Here is a 10,717-nt window from a genome sequence, read left to right as displayed (position 1 = left end):
CTTTTGCTGACATGATTTTGATTAGGAAATTTAGATGTTCACTCTATATGAATACATTAGAAGAGGATTTCTGATCGAGACTCCACAAGAGAGCTAAAATATACCACAAATAAATAATCAAGCATCTTGTATGAATTTAAAAATAAATCATGTATCATAAAGTAAAAACGGCCAGTTTAGGCTCAGAAAGAACACAGATAGCATTGCTAATTTGTAGCGGAGTGAATCCAGTAACATGGGTTTTAATTAGATGGCAGAAACAGTAAGGTGACAGGGTTGAGAACAGGTAAATCATCCAGGAATAGCAAGGCACTGAGCGCAGAGCCAGCTGGTGCGGTGCTGCCTCAGTGTCAGAGATCCGAGCTGCATCCTGAAACGGGGACTGTTCAGACAGTCTGTCGCACAGCTGTTCTTACTCAGAAACAAACAGCCAGGTCTGGTAGTGGTATCACTCTGCAGGTACTATCATTACAGTAACGTTTCTAGGAAGGACTGGGTGTTTCAGAGAGATGGGAGAAAAAATCGAGCTTTATTGGAAACACCAAAAAGATGTATTTTAAAATATCTCCTTTCCCTTCTTTACTTAATCTATTGCATTATGTATATCAATTGAATTATTTAGTCAGAATTATATTTATAGCATCCGATTTGGAGTTCTTAAGAATTTGGGCTAAGGAGAGTCAGTGAAAAAGTTGTTGGTGCTATTTTTAATGTTGATTGTGATCACAAATAAACCCTGGGATTTTGTTTTTTCATTGAGGTCATATCAACATGAGTAAATACATTGTTTAAAATAGTTTGAGAAAGAAGGTCTTTGCAATATTCATTTTTCTTCCTTTATTGATGCTCTTAAGAACTTGAAAGACATTTTATTCTTTGAGACCTTCCCCCAATAATAATCAAAACTCACTAAATTCTTTAAAGTGAGAAATAACATGTTTAAAGAGGTTCAAAAGATAAAACTCAGTACTTATGATAAAAGTAATCAAAAAAAGGTGTTTTGATCAAAAGAGAAGAGAATGACTTTGCAAATTGGCACTCAAAGCAAGTGGTTAAGAGGATATTAACCCAGTGCTATGGACTGAATTGTGTCCCCTGCAAAATTCACATGTTGAAACCGTAACCCCCAGTGTGACCGTAGTTGGAGATAGGGCCTTTAGGAGGTACTTAAGGCTAACTGAGCTCCTAAGAGTGGGGCCCTCATCAGATAGGATTTGTGGCCTTATAAGAAGAGGAAAAGAGAGATCTCTCTCCCTCTTTCCATGGTTACACAAAGAAGTCACGTGAGCACACGAGAAGATGGCAGCCATCTGGAAGCCAGGAAGGGAGCCTTCACCAGAAAGTGAATCCTACCAGACTCTGATTGTGGACTTTCCAGCAACCAGAACTGTGAGAAAATGAATTTCTATTGTGTAAGCCACCCAGTCTATGATATTCTGTTATGGCAGCCCAAGTTGATTAATACACCTAAGAAAGAAGTGAAGGCTCCCTACAAAGCTGGTGGTGAGTCACAAGGACTGGGCAGTGGGTAGGTGAGAACTGCTTCTGGTGCTCCTGAACTAGCAAGGGGACTGAAGAGTCCAGCAGAGGTTGCAAATTCCAGACACTTGCCATGTCCCTTCCTGTTGATGATTTCGGCTTTAGTTTGTTTGGTTTTGTTTTCTTGTGTGTTTGTGGGGAAGAGAGATCTGTTTGTTTGGCTTTGGTTCATTTGTTTGTTTGTTGTATATAAAGGACAGATGCATTTCAATTAAACAAATTATTGGCATTTCAGTTTTCAGCCATTTTGTTTTACAAAAACTATTAAAGAAGCAGAGAAGGAAATTACCATCTTTAACACATCTGAAAAATGACTATTCTTTTATTGAGTGTTTTCTATCAATAATTTTGATGATTCTTAGTAATTTCTATGTAGAAATGAGCCAACCTCCATTGGGAAATAAAAGTCTATTACTTTATCAAAGCACCTTTTAATTGCTTGTGTTTTTGAATTGGCAGAAGCTCAAAAGTGGTGCCATTGATAACATTTGCCCAGAGACAGTGTAGGGTGACAATCTGTGAGTGAGATTCTAGTCAGAGCCAATACAAACATGGGGAATAGTTCAGATTTGCCTTCACTGCCTCGCCAGTTTGGCTTCTTAACCTTTTTCAACCCTACTCAAGGTGGTTTTCCGTATTTGCATGTATCCCGGATTCTATTACCATTCATTCAAAAAAAAACGTAATAAAGACTAGCTAGAGATTGGAAAATAAAAAATAACAAGCCATTTTGCTTACTCTCAGAGAACTAAAAAATTTAAGCAGGCAGACAATTATCTAGGTAACTAAATTATAACATGATAAACATTATAATGGGAGCATGAAGACAGACTATGTGAGTGCAAAGGAAGAAGGAAGTCACAGAAGTCAATGGAAGAAATAAGGCTTGCTGTTGGCCTTGGGTGATAGATGGTAATTTTCCATAAAAGTAGAGTAGGAACCAGATATGGTTCCTTTGGTCAGCACAGTAGTAAAAATATACATTTTAATGTGCATGCCTTTATGGGGAAAGGGCATATGCTGTCCAATTCCCCTCCCTGTTTCACCAGATGCCTGAAAATACTTAAATTTGCAGCTTCCAGGATAGGATAAGAAAAATTGTGGCACTGGGAGGATGGAGAGTGCCTACCTAGTTCTTTTTGGGAAGGGTAAATACTTCAATGTAATATAAATTACATGGAGGGGATTGGTGTAATGTGATATTAGTAACAATTGCTAACACTTATTGAGTGCCAACCATGCACCACTTCTAAGCACTTTACATGTATTAATTCAATTACCCTGGACAAGAATCCCATGCAAAGTTGGGATGATTATCATTTTGGAAGAGGAAACTGAGACGGAGAAAGGTGTGATATCTCACCCAAAGTCATGCAACAAGGTGAGTGGTAGAGTCAAGATTTGAAACCAGACAGTTGAGAGGCTGAGCTCCAAAATACCAAAACACACTGCAAAAAGGTAGAATGAGGGGGAAGGAATGGCCTTGAATGTCACTCCAAAGAATTTGTACATTATTCTGTAGTAATAGGGAGTCATTGAAGGTTTTTTTTTTTTTAAGATTTTATTTTTTCCTTTTTTCCCCAAAGCCCCCCGTACATAGTTGTATATTCTTCGTTGTGGGTCCTTCTAGTTGTGGCATGTGGGACACTGCCTCAGCGTGGTCTGATGAGCAGTGCCATGTCCACACCCAGGATTCGAACCAACGAAACACTGGGCCGCTTGCAGCGGAGCGCGCGAACTTAACCACTCGGCCACGGGGCCAGCCCCGATTGAAGGTTTTTAAGAAGAGAAATGATGGCTCAAGTTTGTGTTTTATTTATTTATTTATTTATGTTCCCTACCAAAAGTGTAAAAGGTTTGTGGGAGTTTTTTGGGGTTTTTTTGTGAGGAACTTAGCTAACATCTCTCGCAAATCCTCCTCTGTTCACTCGAGGATGACTGGCCCTGACTAACATCCATGCCAATCCTCCTCCACTTTTGTGTGTGGGATGCTGCCACAGCATGGCTTATTGAGTGGTGTAGGTCCATGCCCAGGATTCAAATCCATGAACCCAGACCAATGAAGCAGAGCATGCAGAACTTAACCACTTCACCACCAGGTTGGCCCTAGGGGTTTTTTTGTATTATATGTAACATAGGCAAAGTTATTTAAAGTCAATAAATTTTTATTTAAGTAATTTCACATGTTGTGACTCCTTCCACTGCCTATCATCTTAGTTCCTCCAAAGTTTGAGTCATAATCTTCAAGACAGTCCTTTCGAAAAGAAATGTTGCTCAATCCACAGTTGTCACGTCCATCAGTTCACAATTCTTTCAGATGGGCTTCTTTGGTCTCCACTTGAATATACGACATACTTTAAAAATTTCCCACCTGTGATCTTTGGGATCCAGTTTCTTCAACCAATTAACTTTAAGGCCCTAGAAGTTAAATTGTGGGAAGTACATTGCTATATTGGCAGATTATCTAAAATATATTATTCTTTAGTCATTTCTAATATTAAAAAGTTTTGTTACAGTCAATTTTCACTCATGAGCCTAGCAAAAAATGTTACAGGTTTCACTGTCACCACTGGAACAAACCTACTGTGATGGAAGCATAACTTGTGTCTCAATATAGCTACATTAATAATTTCTGGATGCCATGAACAACAGTGCCCACTTTCATCTGGAATGAGGCTTTCAAGTTTATGTTTTAGAAAGATAACATGGAGGATGGGTAGGAATAGAATGGAGACTTTAGTCAAGAGGACTAATCAGGAAACAATAGTGATAATCTGGACAGAGAGAAAATGAGAGAGTGAACCAGGGCAAAGACAGCAAGGATGCAAGGATCTTTTCAGAGAAGGAATTCACTGGTTGACCAGGCTTCCTCCCCAGGCCCCCTCAGGTCTCCCTCTTATTCCTGCCCCCATCCCAGTCTACAAGGACTTTGATGGCTATGCCTGCCTTCTCCACTGAAACATCCTGGCTGTGTCACTTCTCCTGTCCTCTTCTAGGCTCAGACCCTTTGTACCTTTCAAGATGGCAGTGAAAGCATCTGTTGCTTTAATATATGTTAATGCATTACTTAAGCTGCAGGGTCAACTTGAGCCTCATTCTCTCTCCAAGTAGTAATGCCCATGTAAGACGTGAGTTTAAGATAGAGTAGTTCTGAACTCAGATATAAAATAAAGTTAAAAATCTAAAGAATAGGTGAAATTGAACAGAATTCTCAAGCTAAACCATGTAAATTAACCATTGTTTATATAAATTTATCTCTTGAGTCTTAGTCTGTACACATGTAATTTCAAAACTTAATTATTTGAGGGTCCAGCCCTGGGGCTGAATGGTTAAGTTTGTGCATTTCGCTTCAGTGACCCAGGGTTCACTGGTTCAGGTCCTGGGCACAGACCTACACACTGCTCATCAAGCCATGCTGTGGTGGCATCCCACATAGAAGAACAAGAATGACTTGCATCTAGGATATACAACTATGTATTTGGACTTTGGGGAGAAAAAGAAAAAAAAGAGGTAGATTGGCAACAGATGTTAGCTCAGGGCCAAACTTCCTTGTCAAAAAAAAAAAGAGAGAGAGAGAGAGGATTTGGAAACCACCTAACTCCTTTTCTATGAGCAGGAGCCTGGGTTTGGATATGTCAACCTAAATGGAAAATTCTTCTCCATGTGTATTCAAAGACAAATAGAACCCCTGTTGTGTCTGAATCATTGAACAAAAAGTAAAGTGAGTGTTAACTTACACTTTTGTAATTGTATAAGTTTCAGTATCACACACAGATACTATAGATAGTTCCCCACTATTTACTCTCATCCTTAAGAATGAATATTTTTGGACTAGGAAGAAGGGATCATTTTTTATCCACTCTAATCTTCACTGTAACCGTCCTAGGCCTGCTTGTTCTCATGGGTAGGGAGTGAAAAGTGTGAAGTGATGAGGAGGGCTTTCCGATGCCATTAGCAACTTTTTGCTGTCTGCAGATATCTTGAAACTCTGTTTCAGATACCAGGACTGCTCAACCTAGAACCTCATTTACACATGAAAAGAGATAACAAAGAATTGGCAGGCATTTGAGGAAAACCACCAGCAAGAGAGAAACTAAAGTCAACGCGGCCAAGACAGCAAAGACTTGAACTCCACATCAAATGAAATAGTGCTGTTAGAGGAGACAACTGGTAACTCTGAAGTCTTTTCATAATGTTTCCGAGAGAGATTGAAGAGGATAACACACCTATATTTTAAATTGAGATAGGCTCACTATTGCAAGATTATAAACTTAATTCTGAGAATGGTAGACAGAAGATAATAAAATACAAAACTACTTCTTTAAAAAAAAAAAAATGCAGGGACCAAGACTGCAAGGAACAGACTATTACTAGATTACATAAATTCTTACAGAGTACCAAAAAAATGGAAACCTCCCACACTCATTCAATGAGACGCTATTCTCCAATATCAAAACTGAAAAAGAGTAACATACAAAAAGACGATTTCTAGACCTATAGTGTTTATTAATGTTTATAAACAAAATGCTAGCAAATTACTAAAAGCAGTATACAGAAGAATAATACATTATGAAGTAGGTTTTATTCCAGAAGTTCAAGGTTGCTTCAGCTTCCAGAAAACCATTAGTGTTATATTTATAAATTGAAGGATAAAAACCATATCATCATCACAACAGATACCAAAAAAATTATTTCATAAAATTCAGCACTTGCTGCTGATTAAAAATATTTAGTAATTAGAGATAGAAGAAATCTTCTTTTGCTTGGTAATGGCTTATTCACAAAATAGCTATGGAAACATACATGATGGAACAATTAGAGGCAATTTCACTTCAGTCAGGATCTGGTCAAGAACGCTCGCTGTCACTGCTACAACGTGGTGGTGGGAGTGGTCGACTTCAGATCCATAAAAGTGCATGTTGTCTATAGAGAATTGTAAAACAGCAGCAAAATCAAGAAAAATCCAGTCTACTTTTATTATCACCACAATTCTAAACAATGTCAATGATAAAATATTTCTCTCTGGAAAAAAAAATATATATATACATATATATAGTTGGTCTAAGTTCTGAAACTACAGCTTCAGTGACTGTTGTTAGTAAATATATATTTATGTTTCAAATTAGTACATTTTATTATTTTTCCCTCATAACTTGTAAAATATCTGGAAGCCAATATGGAGAATTTCTAGTTATACAGTTGTATAACTGTTGTACTAGTTGTATGGTCAACCCATTACACAGGGCTCAGTTACACAGATTTGTATTGAGAGAAAGTTCCTAACAGTTCAGAATTAATCAAGATTGCTTCAGGCACTGTTTGCATCTAGTACCCCTATGGCACTACATATTCCTGCATTTAAACAGTAGATTTAATATATATATATATATGTTTGTTTATTTATCAAAGTGATTATAAAGATGAAGAAATTGAGCTGGATTTACTTCAATTCTGCCATTTTATGCATGCCGGGAGAAAGATGAAATATACTGGGCTTGAACGCCTCCATCATTTCCCCCAAGACCTGGACACTCATTCCCAAGCAGTGGATCAAATAACCACAATGTTTGCTATGATTCAGCTACTTCCTCTGATTTTTGCAGAAGAAGGAAAGCTTTGAATATTTCAACCAAATGTAATACAAACTTATGATGACTTTCTGATGAAGTTATTTTAACGGAACATTTTTATGCGCAGAGATATTTGGAAGCTGATAGAATAGACCCCTAGGAAACATAGACATGGGCAACATTATAATTTCTAGAATGTATTAAGAAATGGGATGTTTATGAATCACTGAAAATTTTATCCTTATGTTTAAAAATTTCCTATTTGTATATCTGTTGCTTCAGATGAAAAAAAAAAACCTTTAAATTTAAAACTAATGGAAATAGTCTACCTACTATGAGCAAAGATTAACAAAGCTATACTTTGATTATACCAAGATTGATTTTTCCAAAGTTTAACAAATTTCTAGAAGTGAAGGCTGGAAAATAGACATTGTAACATTATTAATTATTGAAACAGACTATATATAGATAGATATAAATTCCCCTCTTTTGGAAAAATACATAAAGGTAATTGAAAAGTATTAACTCATATCTTTTTTCCTTTTAAGTATTGTAATACTTGTATTATCTTTAATGTTAATTCTAACTGACATGGATATAAATATAAAATTCAATTAAGAAAATTCTAGTCTGTCTGCATTTCTTTTCTGGGCATTATTATTATTTGTTTCCTTTCATGATTATTACTGAAAATAATTTTGTCACAGAGAGGACGAAGTGCTAAAAAATGATCTACTCTAGATGTCAAATACATGAGGTATGCTGCTGTGTCTACCTAGAAAATATAAGACTGTCGACAGAAAGATCTCTTAGAAATTATGAGATAGCTTGATTATGTGGGACAGTAATAGCTTTTCCATCCTAGCAACAACAAAATTCTAAAATACCAAATAAAAAATTAATATTAAATAAGCACTAAATTATTAAATGGCATAAAATAAAATGAGTAAATGTATAGCATGGGAAGTTTCGATATTTTAAAGATTTAAATCTCTCTACCCCCAGTTAACTGATAATCAGGTTAAGAATCATACATTGGGATTGGAAGTGACCTTGAAGATCGAGCTGAATTCATTCAACTGACAAATAGAACTAGCACAGTCAAGGGTAGTAATATCTTATGCCCACTCCTAAAGTGGAAGATAACCGTGCTAGAGATTTGCTCTCCCAATCAGTGTCATGTGAGTGCTTTCATATTATAGAAACACTAAGAGGCAACCTTCTAGGAGAATGAAGACACCTGCACCAATTTGATGACACAATTTTAGCAGTTCTACCGTCATTGTGATCCTCACTTTAAAACACCAATGAACTCATATGAAGACCACAATCAGAGACATGCTCCACTAAACATTCATAAACACTCAACACTTTGTCTTCAAAGTCTTAATAACCAGTTACATAAAAATAATTCATTGACTAAGGACTTGTATCAAACAACATTACTCATTGAAACTTCTATTGATCCTGACCTAAGAATTTATAATTTTTAATGACACTGTTCTCTGGAAACAAATATATATGGTAACCTCTCTAGATTTGTAGCCCAAAGAAAAGAAACCATTTTTCAAGAACTACATTCTGTGACTTGGTAACCTCTTGTTTAGTAAATTAAAATCTTGAAATTTCCTATTCTTGGTTGGGTGCAGTCATTATTACCTTCTAACCATATTTGCCAACATTTAATTATAGAGTATGAGAGAAAATTCCTAAATTCACTGAAGGTGATTTAAAACGAACACTTTCATGTCACATAAAAGTTATATAGAGACAAAGTATTAATTCCCAGAACTTTTGCAGGGAATTAATAAGAAAATTATTTGTAACGAACACAGGAAACTTTGTACATGTGCTTTCTGTCCTGGAATCTCTCATTTTACCCAAACATCTGAGCTTCCTTCTCAGTATCTAAGAACTGATGCAACCCTTCCTTTTTCAAGGCCCACTTCTTCATGCAAAATCATTTCTCTGGCCTATACTCCTTTTCTCTCATGGCATCCACTGTAGCCCAGTGGCCCAAAGTGGCAAGTTTATAAACACTAGCTTCCTTATGAGCATGAAGAAAACTCAAGGTATAAAAGACCTTAAATAAGGAAAAACTTGAAAATAAGGTATGTTTTAGGAATAATCAGTTTCAGTTTTGTGTCCTTTGCAACTATTTGTCTTTATTCTTCTGGGTTACTACAGGAGACTTCCATTGCTATCGTGTCAGACTTGTCTCTCTTGGTCCTGGCACAACTGGACCCCACTTTGTTTAACCACCATCATTTTCACACCTCTTAATATAGCTCTTTGGGGTATGATTTAAGAAAGGTCTTTCTGGCTTAATGTCTCCATTCCCAAACTCATATGCAGAGATGCTTTCTGAATTTTAGTTCTGTCTTCCATCTTCAGAGTGCCACAAAACTCTACACTGCTTGCAGAATCCATGGGTCCCTCTTCCCCTGTTTCTAAACTCATGCTCACTTAGCATTCACCATGTTTTCTCTGCATTTTTTCCTCATCTAACCCGAGACGAAGAGGGTTCCACTCACCTCTTGCTCATCTGTTGGTCTAGAATGTGCAATTAATACTTTATAACAAAAAACATGGACTCCTAATCACCCCCATATGCCCTGCCATTCACTCTCCGAAGGCCAATAACAAAGCAGGCAGCTTGGTTAATACAATATTTAGACTAGCAGTGAAGAGAGAGATCTTTCTCCCTCCTGTACTCTGAATAAATAAATTAGTCTGACCAAATGAAGAAATGTGGTGTAAGATGATTTATTTGGGCCAGAGCTGACACTGGTAAGACAAAGCCTCCTTATCTGTTTACAGAAACTTAAGCGGAGGTCAACAGCCACATCCTCTGATTTGTATGCCGTGTGTGAACATCGTGGGTAAGAACTTGAACCAGGTCTTCAATAGGAGTCCAAACATATACTAATATGTCTTATAGACTAAAAAAGAGTGAAAATAGAAACCAGACCACAGAGAGAAACGAAGCGTCTCCTAAGAGAAAAAGCATCATGAGGCTCAAAACTGGCTTTGTCAGGCAAATTCAAGCACTCCACCCAAGGGATGGAGTTCCAGAAAGAGAGCATTGGTTCGGTAAAGCTGAAAACTCTGTCTCTCGGGACCTGGTCTCATGGCCATGGGACCACCACCACTAAGAATCTGGACACTAACAGGGAAGTTGTTTCCTTGCTGGATGGAAACAAACTCTACTACCAAAGATCAGAAGTAGAGACAGCTACCAACTACCCCAAGTGGCCTCTGAGACACTGTGGAACACAACAGCTGAGGACAGGTGTGTCATTCCTATATCGAAGTGAGAGAGACCTGGAGGCAGACTAGGGGAAAAAATGTGCAAGTGGAGCAGAAAGAAGAAACTGGGGCTGCAGTTCTGAGTTCCCTCGCCTCCTTTGGAAGTGCCTACAGAGACCCCGCACAACGCGGGTGAGCGGGTATTGTTCTATTTGGCAGGTGAAGTCTATTGACTCACTGTACCTGGGAATGAGTAACTAAAGTGCCCTCACCGAGGACCCATTAACTGTGGGATCTAGTGTAATGGCAGAGAAGAAAAATCTAAGTATGAATCCGGGGGCCATGTAGACTAGGGGAAA

The 10,717-nt window shown here is 37.6% G+C and overlaps 1 non-coding gene across 1 annotated transcript; it reads right to left on the bottom strand.

Annotated features, from left to right (window-relative positions):
* Positions 1–4,082: 4,082 nt before the first annotated feature.
* Positions 4,083–4,217, bottom strand: LOC124236523 (small nucleolar RNA SNORA1). The gene has a single exon (XR_006887760.1). It is a non-coding gene; the product is annotated as a small nucleolar RNA SNORA1 (small nucleolar RNA).
* Positions 4,218–10,717: the final 6,500 nt, after the last annotated feature.

Source organism: Equus quagga, chromosome 2 (genome assembly GCF_021613505.1).
Source record: "Equus quagga isolate Etosha38 chromosome 2, UCLA_HA_Equagga_1.0, whole genome shotgun sequence".
Lineage (NCBI taxonomy): Eukaryota > Metazoa > Chordata > Mammalia > Perissodactyla > Equidae > Equus > Equus quagga.
The sequence above is the reverse complement of the archived record's forward strand: the minus strand, read 5'-3'. Positions and strand labels throughout refer to the sequence as shown.